Genomic DNA, 19,687 nt, shown 5'->3' on the forward strand with positions numbered 1-19,687 from the left:
GACACTGCTGGCGGCTAGAGACATGATGGGAGCACAGGTGGTGGATTTCTGACCTCATGAAGCCTCCAGTTTAGAGGGAGAGTCAGATATTCGTGAATCCCTCAGATGAATGTGTAAACTACACCCTGAAAAGTGCTGTGAAGGAAGGGAAGCTTCATAGCATGAGACTGCGTCACAGGAGGACTGAACCTAATTTGAAGAAGTGCCCTCTAAACTCAAGGATGAGTAGGAGCTACTGGAGTGAGGGGTGGGGCACTGATGTTCTTGACCAGAAGGGGACAGCACCGTGCATCCTGGCAACTGGAAGATGCATTCCAGGGGGGCTGCAGTGCAGGTAAATGTTGGGGGCGGGGGGCAAGGCTTGAGAGGACAGAGAGGGTTGGGCGGCCTCACCCAGGCTTGTGTTTTACCCTCTATCTCTCGTCTGTGGTCTCCTTTCATAATGAACATATTTTCGTGGAACAAGATGGGTCTAAATGAGGTTATTATTCCCAGTTGCATTGCAAGCTGAGTCCATCAGACACTGCATGGAAAACAATTCACACACACGTCTCTGCCGCCGAGACTCACGCCCGTGCACAGGTTCTCACCCGTGGACGCAGTGTGCTGGCCCACTCGGGGCAAGCCTGGGGACTTGAGGACGGGTTGGCTTTGCTCTGGTGGCATCTGGAGGCTCATGTTATTCTTCCTTCGCAGCACATCAGAGTCCAGAGTTAGAGAGTTCTTCTCAGAAGACAGGCTTATTGACAATTCAGAAATAATAGCCCCGCCTTCTGGTTCTGTAAAATATTACCATCAGTTGCCTTTTAAAAACAGTTCAGGAGCAAACAGGCCAAGTGAACAAAAAGGCAGTATTTTATAGTTGTGTTTTTTATTATAAACCTTCATTCTGCCAGCTTGCTGAGGATTAGAATGTGTTGGTGAAAGATTCCTACAGGAAACCTCTGTGGTTAGGCAGTCTTGCCTTCTCTGTCGTCCCTGTTCTCAGTATTAAGTTGAACCAAGGCCTTAATGCGAATAAAACCAAACATATCAGTGCTGCTTACTCTTCCTAGGTCAGGAAAAGGCCTATTTCTCAGCCCTTACTCATTGTAGTAAAACATGTTTTATTTAACAGAAGGGGGAAAAAGGAAGAAATTGGAGATACTAGCTGAGAGTGGTTACAAACAGGGTCCTTCCTGAGCTTCAGAGTGCACCAGACACATTGCTGCCACAGATCCTTTGCACAGGCTGCTCCTGCTACCTGGAATGCTCTTCCTCTGTGTAATCACAAGTCTGACTTGCTCACCTCCTTCTCGTTTTTGATTGAATGTGACCTTCTCAATGAGACTCACTTTGGTCATCAATTTAAAATTGGCGAGTCCCTTGAACTCCTGATTCCTTTTACCTCATTTCAAGAGTTGATAAACTATGGCCCCCAGATTTTGTAAATAAAGTTTTATTGGAACACAGCCATATTCATTTTTTAACGTCTTGACTATGGCTGATTTTGCTCTACAACAACAGAGTTGAGAGGGGCTGGCCCAGTGGCATAGTGATTAAGTTCCTGTGCTCTGTTTTATTGGCCCGGGGTTCACAGGTTCAGATCCCAGGGGTGGACCTATGCACTGTTCGTCAAGCCATGCTGAGGAAGATGGGCACAGATGTTAGCTCCAGGCTAATCTTTCTCAGCAAAAAGAGGAGGATTGGCAATGGATGTTAGCTCAGAGCCAGTGTTCCTCACAAAAACACCAAAAAAACCACAACAAAAAAAACAGAGTTGAGAGACAATGTGGCCTGCAAAATTCAACTATTTGTTGAATGAATGAATATAAAGTGCTCCACAAAGATTAGACAGTTAGTTATGATCATTATCCTTGTTTCAATATATTCACAGCTTTTCCAAAGGGGAGGATACACCTTACACAGTGTGTATTCTCAACCTAGCATGTAGAAAATCATGACCATCACGAGACCCTCTCAGCTACTGCAGGAAGCATGCTCTCGTAGGTTTGCCTCTGAGCCTTATATACCTGCTTACCTCTCCCAGAACACCTACACGATCCCAAAATAAACACTCGAGGAAAAGGCTTCTTCATAAAGGTAAACAACTTTTGCAGCTCTAAGATGTTTGGCTTTTGTTGGGGAAATGCTATTTTCATGTTCAGACAGAGGAATGTCTATTTTTACACTATAGCCAGACAAGACAACTATTGAGCCAAATGGGTAGGTGCGTTTTCAAACTCTGTCTTTATTTCACTTAAAAGAAGAGGGGAAGGGATAAGCTCACCTTTTGACCAAGGAAATAAAAGGTTCAGCCTTCCAGTTCCTCAGTGAGTGATAAAATTTTTTCATATGGGTTACATTTCTCAATCACATCAAAAAACACCAATTTACGTAAGATAGTCTCTTATCTATGTAAAATATCCACATAGTCACTGCAGAAGCGTTAAGTTTGGATCACATCTAACCAGAATTCTGAATTTATCTTTCACTTCTGCTGACTTTTTTTTTTTTTAAGATTTTATTTATTTTTTTTATTTTTTCCCCCCAAAGCCCCAGTAGATAGTTGTATGTCATAGCTGCACATCCTTCCAGCTGCTGCATGTGGGACTCGGCCCCAGGATGGACGGAGAAGTGGTGCCTCGATGCACACCCGGGATCCGAACCCGGGCCACCAGCATTGCAGCACGCGCACTTAACCACCAAGCCACAGGGCCGGCCCTCTGCTGACTTTTTAATGGCCACTTCAGTTGTAGTTTTCAAAAGTACAGATATATCAGCATCCTTGTTTTTAGGTAGTTTTTGAGGGTGAGTACGAGCTAAGAGTTATGTATGCACAACAGGTTACCCCAGGGCAGCCACTCTCAACCGGGGTGAGTTTGCATTTAGCTAAGTCTGGAGACATTTTTCACTGTCGTAACTGGGACCATGCTGTAGGCATCTTAGTGCTACTTAGCAGCAGCCAGGGATGCTGCTGAACATTCTACAAGGCCCAGGACAGGTGCCCCCAACCCCCCAACATCCCAACGAAGAATTTTCCTGTCTAAAATGTTAGTGCTGAGATTGAGAAACTCTGCCCTGTAACAGAGCTAACATTTTCCCTTTTCCTTCCTAAGCCATTTGCTCTCTCGTTGCCTTGGTGATGTCACATGCAGCCTGGGGTTAGTAATGGGTGCCCATTCCCTCCTGCACTGGGAGGAGATGATGACCGTAAGGCATTGCAAACCATTCAAGCACTAAAAATCTCTAAGGAAAAGAATTATTACTATTTATTAAGAGACAATTATATGTCTCCAGATTTTATGGCTGTATTGCCTCAGGGCTGCTTTTTTAAAGTTTAAATAATTTAGGAAAGCTTAAAATCTATATGGTAGCTGTCCCTTTGTGGGGTCAGAAAGAGAAGGTCACAGAACACAAGATGCAGAAATCCACATAAAAAAACCCATAGCTGACGTGTTTACCCTTCTTGGTCTCTCCATGGCTGTCCTATTCCAGAGTGTTTCCCCTCTCTCCGTCCTTGTCTCCAGCCGCCTCGGCTCCTTTCCCTTCCTGAAGGAATAGCTTTGCTCCAGCCTGTCATCCCCTCCCTCGTAATTTGCCGTGTATTTCATCAACTATCTTTTGTTACTCAGGCATTCCCTTGGGGTCTCACCTTTCACCCAAGTAGTTTATTGGCATTGTGTGGGTGTGGAGATGTGTGTGTGTGAGGAAGATTAGCCCTGAGCTAACACCTGTTGCCAATCCTCCTCTACTTTGTATGACACCGCCACAGCATGGCTTTGAGAAGTGGTGTGTAGGTCCGTGCCCAGGATCTGAACCCACGAACCCCAGGCCACCAAAGCAGAGTGTGCAAACTTAATGACTACGCCACTAGGCCGGCCCCTTATTGGCATTTTTTTTCTTAAGAAATACAGCGCCCTTATAAGATGAATTTAGATGAATAAAATGTTCTTCATCTTAATATAAGTATAAATAGTTCCCTTGAAAATTTATTAATTTTATCCACCTAGCCCTTCTCAATTAAGTATTGGATAAATAGTAATTAGTACAAAAAATGAAAACCAGAGAAAAGAATACCTTCACTAAATATTAATTTGGGGCTGAAAAGAGAACTTTGTGGCTTTAAACCAGGTTCCTAATGTCTAAGACTCCTAAATCCTCAAATTGTTGTTGGAAGAAACTGAGTTTGTTTGCTTATTTTAATTTTATGGAAGTCTCGGGTTCCTGGGGACATAGGGCTGGCATGGTGGTAGTGGTTGCTGCAGAAACGAAGGGCCCAAGTGGTAAGCTTGACGGGTCGGAACCTCCTGTCTTTAACATACAGAACATCTTCTCACAAGAGTTTATGCCAACTAACAGGATATATCTTAAGATGGGATTATGTGCATTTCTACATAAGTTGCTAATAGATTTTTAAGGGGAGGTTAGTGATTAGGATATAGCACAAGACTCCTCTACTCAGCAAGCTGGAAACACTTTAGATGCAGAAGATTGAGTTGGATAGGTCATTGGTCCTCCCCAGTATGTTACTTCTCAGGTTTTTATATATTTTCTTAAAAGAGGAGAAGTATTCTGTCTATATCAATCAGATTCAAGAGAAAATGGAAATGACTCTCTATTTGCACCCAGTTTATCACCTGAAGTCCTTACATTGGTCCACGAGGTCTAGAGGCCGTGGCTGCTGTGATCCCGCTGACCTCATCTTCTACTCTGCCCTCATTCACTCTGCTCCAGGACTCTGGCCTCCCTACTGCTCCTCAAACCCTTCATGCTCCCACCTGGGGCCTTTGTATTTGCTCTTTCTTATGCCTGGAATGTTCTTCTCTATGTTCATTCTCTCCCAACCTCAAGTCCTTGCTTCGATTTCTCCTCAGTGAGACCTCTTCTGACCATATTATTTAATATTGCAAATCACGCCTTTGCCTTCTCCCCTCAGGTCTCTTGACGCTTCTTCCCTGTTCATCTTTTTTTACATAATATTAATCACCTTCTAGCAAAGGAAATCATTTACTCACTTATAATGTATTGTGTTTATTTTCTGCCTGCTCCTGTAGAATGTAAGCTTCTCAAGGGCAGAGATTTTTGTCTGTTTTGCTCGGTAATGTATCTCAAGAGCCTAGAACAGTGCCTGGCTCATAGTAGCCATTCCATACATGTTTGTTGAATAAATGAATGGGTTGGCTAAGCATAGGTAGGGATAGAGAACTGGAGTTAGGGGAGGGGCCTTTATAAGGAATTTGTGACAGTTAAGAGGGCGGCTTGAAGACACCACAAAACAAGGACAGAAGGAAGAAAACAGAGATGGGGAAGAGGAGGCGATGGGTACTACACTTCACAATTTTTCCTAGGATTGACCTTGCTGACAGGTATCTGAGGTGTAGGAAAATGCTTGGATATAGGGGCTCATAGGCGGCTGTTTCCAATGGATCTTAGGGGTTTGTGTGTGTGACAGAGAGGGGAGAGAGACAGGAGGGCATTGCAATGGTATGGCTAAGGAACTTCCCATCACTCACTCGACCTCTCATACCTTCCCCCTCTATATACTCAACCTTCGTGCTCATACCTGCAGCACACATCTGTTTCTTTTTATAGTCAGACAAAGATGACAAACTCAAGATATCTCTGCATATAACCTTAAATACCTCTCAGGGCCACAACGAGACAAAACAACTTCATTTTTACCAGACGCAAGACAAAGATGACTCATCAGACAAAACAAATCTGGTTTTACAGACCCACCTGTTCACCCTTGGAAAGCTGTTTTAACTTGATATCCCAGTGCGTTCAGGCTGAGTTAGAAGGAAGAATGGAAGGGTTATTAGAAGAAGATAAGGTCACATTAGTTTATGCTGCTTTCCCCAGCAGAAGGATGCTGCTAGTGAGCGCAGTTCTGAGCCAGAGCTCCGTGTTACGACAGGAAGCAGACTGCCGGGATTTAAGTCTTGGTTCCATTACTTAACAGCGTGACTTAAGGAAAGTTATCTAATCTTTTTAATCTTCGGTTTTCCCATCTGTAAATAGTATCATGAGATCACTGTGAGGATAAAATGAGCTAAAACACGTCAAGTGTCTAGCACAGTGCCTTAATAAAGGGTGTCCCTAAGGCATGCTCTATAATGTAGGCAGGTGGACTGCCTGTGCTAACATTCTGGCTTGACTACTTACCCGCTACGCAACTTGGGGAAATATGCTTTGCTTTACTTCAGCTTCATTCTCAAGGGGCAAATTACCTACCTCAAAGGATCGTTATGAGGATCCAGTGAAATATTTTAGGCAAGTAACTTAGGAAAGGCCTGATGCTTAGCAAGTGTGCAATAAAAGGTGACTCCTATGACTCTTATCTACCACTGCAATTACTCTACTATTCCTATTAGTACAACCACTGCTGCTGCCACCACTATATTACTAGGCAATGTGAGAAGATTGAAAAAAAAAAAAGACAAATTTTACTCTCAAGGAGACTTCTGTTTACAGCTTTTAAAAATACTTTCCCTCACCTTCCTAGCCATAGTCCTTTGTTTATCATGGAAATGCAATCACTTGTCAACGGAAATTGGTGAATGTTATCAAGGTAAGAGAGTACGGGGAGGGGATGCTCTTCAGATTCTTGGTTCTAGAAACAGTCATGGGGTTCCTTGGGTTGAAATTTGAGCAGCTTGTCTGAAGGCAAAAGTCCCTGTTTTCTAGTATTTCATTTGTACTTGGACTTGGTGACACACTGAAAACAATGGAAGAGATAAGGAGCTGGCTGTATCTGAGGAATAACTGGTCACGGTGGGAGAGACTGAGAGTTGTCTACCAATATCGATTTGTCCTTTCTTTTTTATTAAAACTCCTGGGACATGGCCGGGCACTCTGTTTTTTCAGCTAAAGACTTTATTTCCCAGATTCACGTGCAGCTAGCTGTGCCCTTAGACTAAGTTCTTGACCATAGAATGGCAACAGAAGTGGTGTGTGCCACTTTCAGGTCACACCCTTAAAAGAAATGGGTAACGCACACTTCCTTTCCTTTCTTTCTTCTTACTACCTGGGACGTAGGTGTGACAGAGGGTGCTGGAGCAGCTGTTTTAGACCCAGAGATGGAGGGTTCATAATGAGGATAGAGGGGTTGCCCTACCAATCCAGGATCACCTATCCCTGGACTTTGTATGTGAGACAGCAATAAACTTCTGTCTTGTATTGGCCACTAGACTTTGGGATCTCTTAGCCTGTAACAAATACAGCTAAATTAACTCAATAAAAAGGGCACTCTACTCAACTACTTCATAAATTAAGACAATTTTGAACACTTTGAATGTAATGAATATATTTTCAGAAAGGAAATACATCAGCCTTTGAGGTTGATTAATTTAAATTCAAGAGACCACATTAAGTTTTGAACTTCAAAGCATTTTTCAAGTCTTTTTCTTATCCTGATGGAGGGCCAGCTCTCACGATCAGAAGTGACTCACAGTTATATTTGCAATGTTATCAATTATCAGAGCTCTTTTAGGTTTGTGATTAGATACTATTTCGAATAGTTAGAATTCAAACAAGTACCAACGTGACTATCTACATAGCCTACATTTAGGGTTTTAACATATTCAGTCCATGGATAGAGTGACGTAGACACCAAAGTAAAATAGACTAAAAATTTAGGATAAAAGATAATCATATTAAATACCAGCAAGAGGTCACATCAGGGAATGACATGCTCAAGATTTGCAAGTCTGAATTATTTAATGTGAGCATTTACTGTTTTTATATTTAAAATAATCTTTCAAAAAAAAATTACACATGAATGTTGTGATTGGTTATTTACAAGTTTATAATTATCCCATACTTTAGAGGTAGTTTGCTGCTCCATCAGAGTGAGTCCAAGCATCCTTAGATAGTAAGTATTTTGAAATATGTTAAACAAAAATTAGTCAGTACACTTGGGAATTAGTGTGTTAATGGCAATTGCAAGAAGCAGGCTCATCTTATAATGTTGAATCCAAAAGAAGGTTAGTGACTCTCTGCAGAAAGGGGATTAAAAATGAGTCTTCTCTTCAGTGCGTCGTGGCCAAAGGGTGATTTCATCTTATAGACGGTGATTATGATTCATCACGGAATATCTAAAGTGAGGGGAGCCTGCCCTCAGGCTAGCTGTATAAAAATGCCTGTAAGGACATCCTGTGGTCTGTGCTTTCCTTCTGTAAACATTTGCTATGAGGTTTTGGCTCTAGACCCACGGTGCCAGAGGAAATGGGTACCCTCTCTCTGGGCCAGGTTTGTCTGGTATTGTTATACCTGACATTCTAGCCTGCTGTTAAGTCTCTTAAGAGTTTTTTTGGCATGGCTCAATGCCTGTATATCCTTTTATCTTTAGGTCAATGAATACAACAAAGTTTCTGAATCTTTAGAGCTGGGACCAGACTATTGACTTCAGTAAAAACCATCCACTGAGATTTGGTCTGAAATAGCTCTCCTTGGGTTTTTATTGTCACATGTAATTTTATGCTAATTTTATGTATGGAAAGCACTATTCTTAATTATTTAAACAGTTCTCAATTTTAAATTGGACATACAAGGAAAGGAAAGGTTATATTGATCTTAAAAATAAATGATTATCTCACTACACGCCAATTAGCCTGGGGGAAAACACTGATAATTCTAAATTCAAGAATGCGGAGAAAGTGGATCTCTCATATATTGGTGGAAATGCAAAATGGGGCGATTACTCTGGAAAAAAGTCTGGCAGTTTCTTATAAAATTAAACATATAAAGTTAAATATAAAATTATCATACAGCCTAGCAATTGCACTATTGGGCATTTATCTTAGAGAAATAAAAACTTATGCTCACGCAAAAACCTGTACACAAATGTTCTTAGCAGCTTTATTTATAATAGCCCTAATTGGAAACAACCCAAATACCCTTCAAAAGTGAATGGATAAACAAACTGAGGTAAATCTACGTAATGGAAAATACAAGGGAATCAATTACTGACACACACATCAGCTTGGATGGATCTTAAGGCATTATGCTAAGTGAAAAAAGCCAACCTCCAAAGGCTACATACTGTATGATTTCATGTGTATCACATTCTTAAAGCAGCAAAATTATAGGGATCAGATCAGCAGAGAACAGATCAATAGTTGCTAGGGGTTAGGGATGGGGATGGAAGGAAGGTGTTTATCATGAAGGAGTTTTGTGGTGATGGAATTGTTGACACAAATAATCCATAGTCAATCTATAAATCAAAATTGGGGTGAGTTTATTTTTTTTTATTTTTTAATTTTTTAATTTTTTTCTTTTCTTACTAGATGTTTCCTGCATGGTTTGTCTCCTCAGTCATTGTCCATAGGACTCTGAGAAGCTGTAGGAACATGCAGGCGCAGACTCAAGGCCCGGCTTCATCTCCAACATTGTGGAAAAGGACTGTACATCATGGGGCAGCACTGGGGTGAGTTTATTATGAGCCAAATTTGAGGACCATATAGCCTGGGGCCTTACTTCCCCAAGGAAGGAAGGGCACCAAAGAAGAGGGGTGTACAGAGCAGTTATATACCGCCAAAGAGCATGTATCACATATGATTGCAATGTCCCTTTTACAATAGCCATGAGATTGACCTGTCGGCACAGTGATTGATGGACACAGCAGGTATCAGGTCTGCCATCTTGAGTTGGGTGGTCACAGGATGACCTCAGCAATCAAATCCTAGCCTAGGGAGAAATGCCTGTCTTTAAGGAAATGCCAATGTGGGGGAAGTTACTTTATCTTAAGGGCATTTGTTCTTGTCTTTGGGACATGGTAAATAAATGCTTAAAGCAGACATACAATGCATGTTCAAAGGCCATGTTAGGCCCTTTTGGAAAAACAAGGTCAGGCTGAATTAGTTTTACACCAAATGTCTTCCTAATATGTTCCAAGATACCCTATTGCTTGCCATTTATTTATCAGAATCTATACATGTGATAAAATTTCATAGAACCATACAAAACAATGAGTATATGTGAAAACTAGTGAAATTTGAATCAAGTCTATAGTCCAGTTAACAGAATTCCTGGTTTTGATAATGCACTATAGTTACATAAGATGTTACTTTTAGGGGAAGCTGGCTAAAGGGTTCATAGGACCTCTCCATACTCTTGTTGCAACTTCTTGTGAGTCTATAATTATTTCAAAATAAAAACTTTAAAAATAATGATCACATTAACTCACCAACTATGACAGTTCATTTTTTATCTCTTTATTTTATGGGGGGTAATTCAAGGAAGGGAGAGCATGCCAAACTGCTCTAATCAGAACTGTTCTGCTGTTACCTGTTTATTCCTCTGGGAAGATTTCTTATGAAGAGAGAGTTCCTGGGATAAAGTTTGAAAACCACTTCTAAAAGGTTATAGAAATTTCTTGAGACAAAAATCAAATAGTGTGCAATAATGTAGTTTTTAATTAAGAAAAGTAGATGTGCTTTAGAAGGCAATTTTGTTATTATTTATTGTAACAAAGGGTTATAGCTTTCAAGGGAAGTGATTACAAATAGCCACATATTTTAGACATGAAATCAGAATTGGTTTGTTATGAAATTACAGATGCTGATGTTAACCATAGCTAACAAGCCACTTGTTGCATTGCCGGGAAATGAAATTGTTGGTAAATCTTCCTAGAAGTCATTTAAAACTAGCAGTTAGCTGGTCGAGCAGTGATTTCTCAATTTGAGATCCAGTTAGGCAAGGCAAGACGGCTATAAAACTGCTCAGCTAGGCCTAACATAGGATTTGTTGCCAATATAAACTGCATCTCTCAACATTCAAAAAATCTTTATTTGCTTGTGTGAAATTTTGCTCCCATTCAGATATTTTGGATGGCAGAGCAGTTTGAGGTGGTTGTCAACTGCCCCATGTAGAAATGTTTCTTGCAGCACCTGTGGAGGCAAAGCTTTCCAGGCAGGATCTGCCCAGCTGCGGTTGGACCCTTCACTCTCTATGCCCAACATATCTGCCCAGAGCTCCAGTAAGTCTCTTCTTCCGGTGACCCATGCCTGATTATGGCTGTGGTGCTTAGACAGGGCCTCTGAGTAATTATAGAGTCGGCCTTGTGGTTGTCTTCCAGGAAATGGCAAGTACCACTTGCCCCGGTGTGTCCCGGCAGACTTCCCTCGGAGACAACAGGAAACGAATGCCATGTAAGGGCATCCTGCGGCAGCTGCTGCTTTTCTGTGGACAGCTGGAAGGTAGACGTGTTCTCTTTCACCATCTCCGTTTCCCCTTCTTAAATCAATTTGAAGACTTATCATTAAGAAAAATTTGTGCATATACAGTGATCTTCAAAAGGACCTCATAAACTTTCACACCAGAATTTTGAATACTTGCTTTCGACCTTCTTATATTTACAATCACCCTGAGAATGTTTTTGCAGCTAACTTCTTCAACGCTATTATCTTACTGCCAAGTCTCTAAGAAAGTTTTTCAACAAGTTTCTCTGTTTTTGTCATCTATTTGAGAGAACAGTAGCTTTATTAGCTTGTGGCCAAAAATAGATTTTAAAAATATAACTTAATTTCCAGAATTAAACTTGTCAGTTGCAGAAACTCAACTCTTTTCTGAACTGTTAGATTTGGATGTGTTAAGGTGAACTTGGAGGGGAGGAGAGGAAGTATGTTGTTTGGTGGGGAGACAAGTCAGACAGGATCTTCTCAGGTGTCCTCACTGTCTGTTGTTCCTGGCCGCTTGCCCCATTTTCCTACCACGAGAAGAATTTTATAGGGAGTTGTAATGTGAAAGGAGACAATAGCAGGAAAAACCTTGGAAGGCCGTGGAATATTACGTGGCCATTACAAACAATGAATTAGAGCTAGACCAAATGATTTTCAGGAACTTCCACAAATTATTGTCGAACGAAGAAAACAAGATGCAGAAGAGTGTGATGCTATATGGAGCACTCAGCATTGGTCATTCTTGCTTGCAGGTTGTCCCTTTGGCAGGGGCAGTAGCTAAACCAGCCCTGGTGAATGGGAGCATATGTTGGGCACATGTGTAGCCTCTCTCCCTGACACAAAGCTGCTTTATCTGCTTGCCCATTGTGCTAGCAGCGGGTAGCTGGTGGTAGAGGATGACAGATGTTAACTGGCCTTGTCACGTTTGTCTACCTGGTTGTTTGGTGCCCCTGCCATGTTGGTGCTCTTGGTTGGTGCTCATGTATTATGAAGCTCTTCAAACTTCATGCTCATTCTCCAATATTCAACTATATGCTTGTTTCCCAGACTTCCTTTTTCCTAATATTCCAATTTTTCTCCTTTTAGGCCTCTGCAGTGAGTTGAACAGTGTCTCCCCCAAATTCGTGTCTACCTGGAGCCTCAGAATGTGACCTTATTTGGAAATAGTGTCATTATAGAAGTAATGAGTTAAAAATCTTGAGATGAAATCACCCTGGATTTAGGGTGACCCATAAGTCCAATGACTGGTGCTCTTATAAGAAGAGGAGAGGACACCGAGAGATACACAGATAAGAAGACAGTGTGACCATAGAGGCAGGGATTGGAGTGATGAATCTACAGGCCAAGGAATGCCAGGGATTGCTGGTAGTTACCAGAAGCTAGGAAAGAGGCTTGGGATGGTTTCTTCCTCAGAGCCTCTAGAAGAACCAACCCTGATGGCACCTTGATTTCAGACTTCTGATCACCTTGAACTATGAGGGAATAAATCTCAGCCACCCTGGGCTGGCCCCATGGCTTAGTGGTTAAGTGCGTGTCCTCCACTACTGGCGGCCCGGGTTCAGATCCTGGGCACGCACTGATGCACCGCTTCTCCAGCCATGCTGAGGGCGCGTCCCACATACAGCAACTAGAAGGATGTGCAACTATGACATCAACTATCTACTGGGGCTTTGGGGAAAAAAAGGAGGAGGATTGGCAATAGATGTTAGCTCACAGTCGGTCTTCCTCAGCAAAAAGAGGAGGATTAGCACGGATGTTAGCTCAGGGCTGATCTCCCTCACCAGAAAAAAAAAAAGATTAAACATCACTTAAAAAAAAAAAAAAAAAAAAAACTCAGCCACCCAATTTGCGGCAATTTGTATGGCAGCTGTAGGAAACGAGCACACACCCTGACCAGCTGGCCAGGAATTTGCCACCATCCGTGAGTCCATATATGTTCTAACCTTGAGCCACTTTTCTCTTCTCACAAAGTGGATGATCAGGTACACAGCCTGAAGCTCTGCCTATCGGAGGGATTTCCCTTCTCACTGTCTTTGAAGGCTACGCCTTGAACATCTATAGTAGAAGATTTCTCTTATACAATATATTTGATATATTAACCTAAAAATTTCTGTATATTGAAAGATATCTTTAAGAAAGTGAACAAATAAACAGAGACAAAATATTTGCATCACCCTGGCAAAGAATTGATAGCAAGAATATATAAAGGATATCTACAAGCTAATTAGAAGACCACAATGATATAGCATTTAAAACCCAATTGATTGGCAAATTGAAGAAGTTTAACACCATCAAATATTGGAGAGGAAGTGGATCAACAGAGTAGCTTACACTTTGCTGGTGAGAGTATAAATTTGTTCAACTACTTTGGAAACAATTTGGCATTATCTTTTAAAGTTGCAGATTCATATACCTTATAATGAGTAATTCCACTCTTAGATATATACTCAAAAGAAATTCTTGCACATATACTTTAAGAGACGTACACAAGAGTGTTCATACAAGCATCCCTGTTTGAAATAGCAAAAACTTAGGAAAAATCCACTTATCCAAAGACAGGAGAACAGATCAATTGTGGTACATTCATACAATGAAATATTTTACTGCAAAAAAAGGTGAAAGTAAATGTATCCTAGAGGGGCCAGCCCCGTGGCCTAGTGGTTAAGTTCGGCACGCTCCATTTGGCAGCCCGGGTTTGGTACCGGGTCGCAAACCTACACCACTCTTCGGTGGCCATGCTGTGGCAGTGACCCACATACAAAATAGAGGAAGTTTGGCACAGATGTTAGCTCAGGGCAAATCTTCCTCAGCAAAAAAAGAAAAAAAATGTATCCTAGAAACATAACTTACATAAAAAGTAAACCTCCAAAGATTAGATATACCATAATAACCACCTTTTAAAAAAAAGTTACAAACAACTAAGCTACCCAACATACTTTTAAGAAATATTTATACTGTGGTAAAACTGTAGTTCTAAAGGGCAAAGGGAATAAGAGTAGAAGTTGCAGGGTAGTGGTCATGTCCAGTGGAGAGAGGTGGGTACAGGACGAGGAGGAGAATGCAGGTAGCTGTTAGAATTATGAATGTTCTCATTTTCATGCTGGGTGGTGCAAACAAAGGTATTTATTGCTCAACAAAAAATATGCAAGTATGTAAATAAATAAATAAAGGCCATGCCTGGACCAAAGGTGAGACTGTGTCATGGACCAAGGATTATGATCAATCAAATTTTAGGTACCCAGTATTGGAAACACAACAATTGGACTTTTTGTGTGTGTGTGTGAGGAAGATCAGCCCTGAGCTAACATCCCTGCCAATCCTCCTCTCTTTGCCGCAGAAGACTGGCCCTGAGCTAACAGCAGTACCTCCACTTCATGTGGGACACCACCGCAGCATGGCCTGACAAGCAGTGCGCCTGTGCAAACCCGGGATCTGAACCCGGTTCGCCAGCAGCAGAGCGCCTGAACGTAACGGCTACGCCACGGGGCCGACCAGCCCACAACTGGCCTTTTGATTGTAGAGATGTGTCTGGTTGAATCAGCATTGGGAGCAAGAAGAGCCCTGGACTTGGGACAGGAGGAGAGACAGGGTGGGGTCTCAAAGAGAAGGGTTTGAAAAAGTCCCCAAGGAGGTCACAGACATGGCCTAAGGAGAAAGGCTTGTGAGAAATTCCCGGGGGAGGGGGGGGCGGCCAGGAGCTTGGACAACAGATGTTTAGGGGTCCGTTTTAGGTTGTTTCCTGTTCTAAGCTCTGCTGTAAGAAACCTCCATTATCCAAAGCCCACAGTAAAAGTCTGCTACATAGCGAAAATAAATAATAATAATAAAAGTCGTCATTCAATCACTCGTTCGTTACATGTTTATTGAGTTCTTACCGCATGCAGTGCAGCCGTATGAATATCACAGCAAACCTAGCAGACCAAGACTCTGTCCTCATGGAGTCAATGCGTGACACATGCTAGGGCAAAAAAATGAAGCAAAGTAAAGGAGAGGGAGAGCCAGGAGGGGGGTGGTTTATATTAGTGGTATTCGGGTGGATGAAGAAAAAGCGAGCACAGGGATGGCGACTGGTACAGCGGAGTGAGAACTCAGGAACAGAGACAGTGAGTGGAGAGTCAGAATTCTGCAGAAGCAGGAATTCGCAGTGACAGGAGTCTAGTCCCCTTTACAGTAAATTATAGGAACATTGGGGAAGGCTCTGGATTCCCCATCCTATGCAGAATGTGGTTTCCATCACTTAGTTTGTAAATTAAAAGAAAAGTTAATTCCAAAGGTTGAAGAACTTGGGGCCACTATTATACTTTCAACACTTCAACTATCAAGTTGTTTCTCTACCTTCTTTTGTTATCAGTGGTTCCTAATCTAGAGGAGCAGTACAGGGGAGCGTGGGCATTTGTGCTTTGAAAAGTTTCCCTAAATTATTCTGCCTCCTGACAGTGCCCTCCCCTAATCCCACCTACCTCCATTGGGGAATATTTCTTACATACGAGAGTGAGTCCTAGTTTGGTGATCCTAGCGTAGCTCAATCAATCTCAGGTTATAAAATTTTTACAAAATAAATAAAATTATTGATAAAATACTTAATTAAAAAAAAACCTAACAGAACATTTGTTTAAAAAGAGTAGTATTGTTAATGAAAAGCTAGGATCCTCAACGCCTCAACTTGATCATTGTGTTGAGTCTGTTTTAAAAATCATTTTTGGATCCTTTTTAATAATAGCCTATTTTTCCTGACATTGTTTGTTTCCAGTATATGGGAACTAAAACTGGACAAAACAGCTAGATGAATGTTGAATTAGCATAAAAATCTCTTCTTTGATCTTTCTGTGTGTGTGTTTGAAGTTAATTTACTGAATGCTTACTACAAGCCAGGAACTATTTTAAGCTTTTTGGATGTTTATTTCATTTAATGTTCACAATATGCCCGTGAGTTATATTCATTAATATCCCCACTTACAAATTGGGAAACTAAGGCACGGGTTCACACAGCTAGTAAGTGCAGGGCTGGATTGTCACCAAGGCAGCCTGATTCCTAAGCCCGTAACTATAATTCATTTGCCATACTGTCTTCAGTAAATACCAATGCAATTAATGGAACAATGTCCTAACATTACCCAATAGTAATGAAACTAGAACACAGAAAATACTTTTTCTCATAGAAAAGTGTAGAGGTTCTTATTGACTCATCATTTTAAAGTTTCTTGTTAAAATGATTTGAAAAACTTGCTACCTTGAATTTTCAAGGTCTTCCAAGTTCGTGATTATCAGCTGGGGAATGCTGGAAGAAAAGATGATTCATTGCTGCCCAGATTAAAGTGCAGCAGGTTCTTAGTGACAACAGTCCAGGGTCAGTTATGACTAAAGCTAAATGCCACATAGAATATGTCCTTTTATTTTTAGGGGCTCCAAGAAACAAAGATATCCAGGAACAAGCACATGACAAAGTCTCAGTGGGCTTTGCCAGACAGCAGAACTTAAGCATTTTATTTTGAGTAGAAGGAACTCGGTCTTCGTGCCCCACAAATGTCACATCGTTTGCTTTCATACCATATTCTTAAGTCTGCGGTTATTATGTCCTTCTAAAGTACACAGATAGAAACTTTTTTTTGCATGGAAGAAAACTTTTCCAAACTCCTATTTCCTTTCCCCACCACATTCCATAGTAAAACAACATATTTTTTTAAATATCAAGTTGCGTTTCCTCTTTCTACAGCTATTTTAGTATTTCCAGGATTTGAAAACACACACAACACACACACCACAATCACCATCTCTTTTTTAAAAAAAAAGTTTCATGAGCTCATAGTTTCTCTATTCTGAAGTTATTCCCTCAAGTCCCATAACCAAATTATCCTTCAGGGCATACACCAGATAGGCTGTTCACAATTAGTTAAACTCCAGGTCATTCTTTCTTGACTTCTACTGTTTCTGGTATCATTGATTGATATGGATGCTGTGAAACTTCTAATGAACGACCACGGCATTAAGAATTGGGGCCCCCAAGGCAACTTAGGTATTGAAACAAAACAAAAGTTTGACAAAAACCACTAACCTTGTGATGCATGCTATCCTATTCTATCCTATTAAAACAATGCTGACTGGGAGCCACCAAATTGATTACACCACCCATAATGAGTGACGACCACCCTGTGTAAAGCAAGTGCCCCAAAGTGTGGCATCATCCCTGGCATCGCAGGACGGTGGCTGTCAACCTGGGCTGAACATCAGAACTACTCGTGGAACTTTTCAAAAATACCCAGGCACCCAAAAGATGCCCAGGTCTCATGTAGGACCTAGTAAATCAGAATATCCAGGGAGTTATGAGAAAATTTCTGAAACTTTCCACTTGACAGTTTTGGGAGTACAGTTGAGTTGGGAGAGTGACAAGAACGGGTTCATTTGTCACTGAGAAGTGAGGTAAATGAAGTGCAGGGGTGGATCCAGGTTTTCTGGAGCTTGGAGTTTGTATAATTTTGGAGTTCTTTTTAAGAAAAATAAAACAAAATTTTAAGTAAGAAAATAAATATTTTTGTAGAATGAGAAAATAAAGCACAACAAATTACAAATTTTAAGACATGACAAATCTCACAAACATAAAAAAAATCCATAAAAGTATTTTTATTAATTAACTGCCTTATATGGCTCTTTAATACTTTCTATTTTACATTTATTAGCTTTGTACTCTTTGACTTATGTTTGGAGAGAATAGAAGGACTGTTTGGTCTTTCCTTTAACATAGTTGATTGAAGTTTATTTTTTATTGATGATAGTTGAGAAAAGTTTCTTCCAACTTCACAACTTGTTATTGGAAATATTGTATAAAATTTTTAGATTCATGTGTGTATTAGTTTGCCATGGCTGCTATAACAAAATACCATAGACTGGGTGGCTTAAGCAACAAAAATTTATTTTCTCACAGTCTGGAGGCTGGAGTCCAAGATCGAGGTGTCAGCAGAGTTGGTTTCTCCTGAGGCCTCTCTCCTTGGGTCACAGATGGCCACCTTCTTCTGTGTCCTCACATGGTGTTCCCTCTGTGTGTATCTGTGTCCTAATCTCCTCTTCTGAGAAGGACACCAGTCATGTTGGATTAAGGCCCACCTTTATGACCCCATCTTAACTTAATCACCTCTTTAAAGGCCTATCTTCACATACAGTCACTTTCTGTGGTACCGGAGGTTAGAGCTTCAACATATGAATTTCGAAGAGACACAATTTGGCCCATAACATTGTCAAATCTGAAAACACATCTCTCAGATTTCTTTCATTTATGAACATAAGGATTTCAGTACATTAAAATTTTCCCTGTGCAGTGATTGATGGTAAATACCCTGAATTGGTGACACATTAACTAGTTTGGTTTCTATGTCCTCATTATATTGATTTACTGCTGTATTTTTGTAGATGTCAAATCAGCAAAGAGAAAATTGAAAACGTTTTTGATGATTCACTTTTCCTTATTATTTTGATTTTCAAACAATCTAAGCATCTACCAGTTACTTCTATTTGAAATTTATTACTTTCTCTTAATTATTGCTTTTGGTATGGTCTAAAAAAGATATAGTTCCCTTCTCCACATTAATTTCAATTCATCTCATTCTCATCTTTACTGCTTTGTTTTGTAGTCAATTACTTTTTATTTTAACATCTTAGTTATTTTTTAAATAAATTTAAATTATAAAAGAAGCTACAGGGGCCAGCCCAGTCGTGTAGTGGTTAAGTGCACGCGCTCCGCTGTTGGTGGCCCAGTTTGGACCCCAGGAGTGCACTGGTGCACTGCTTGTCAGGCCATGCTGTGGCAGCGTCCCACATAAAGTGGAGGAAGATGGGCCTGGATGTTAGCTCAGGGCCGATCTTCCTCACACACACACAAAAAAATTAAAAAAATAAAAGAAGCTACATTTTATATAAAAACAAATCAGGAGTTTGTAATTTCTCACTCTTCTTAAAAAACTAAATTAAAGTTCTTGGCACATTGCAGTTGAGCTTTATAAAGTATGCCATTTTCATAAAAAAAGGAAAAAATACTGTATGGTATTTTTATAATTATATATGCTGCATCATCATGTACATAATCTTGACAGGAGATGAGTTCTGTTTTAACAAGGTGTAGATGAGAACCAAGTCCCCCACCACCATTTTGCACATCTGATGTTGGAAGCACTTTTGTAGACTAACTTCTGTCTCCACACATTTCAAACCTTGTTTATCATTGATGATCCACATGCTTCTGGTGCCAATTGCAATATGAGAGGTTCATTTCTTGAACTGGCTCTGTCACTGCAAGTTCACGATGCCAGGTGAGTTGGCACAGTGGGTGGCACGGGTATTCCTGGAAGCTGTGTCTACACTGGGATGTCTAGCAATAACTTCATTATACATGGAAGTGGAAATCACTCTGGAACCACATAAATGTATCCCATTCAACTCAAACTGAACATATCCCCATTCCACATTTCACTTGACTCGACTCCAAAAGTGCAAGCGGCCAAGCCAGCATCGGTGCACATAAGGGGAAGTCAGAGTGG

General features: G+C 40.8%; 1 non-coding gene across 1 annotated transcript; it reads right to left on the reverse strand.

Annotated features, from left to right (window-relative positions):
- Nucleotides 1-9,267: 9,267 nt before the first annotated feature.
- LOC147916499 (small nucleolar RNA SNORA73 family) lies at nucleotides 9,268-9,447 on the reverse strand. The gene has a single exon (XR_015553077.1). It is a non-coding gene; the product is annotated as a small nucleolar RNA SNORA73 family (small nucleolar RNA).
- Nucleotides 9,448-19,687: the final 10,240 nt, after the last annotated feature.

Source organism: Ceratotherium simum, chromosome 8 (assembly GCF_057802395.1).
Source record: "Ceratotherium simum simum isolate JZ-2026a chromosome 8, ASM5780239v1, whole genome shotgun sequence".
In the NCBI taxonomy this organism is placed as follows: domain Eukaryota; kingdom Metazoa; phylum Chordata; class Mammalia; order Perissodactyla; family Rhinocerotidae; genus Ceratotherium; species Ceratotherium simum.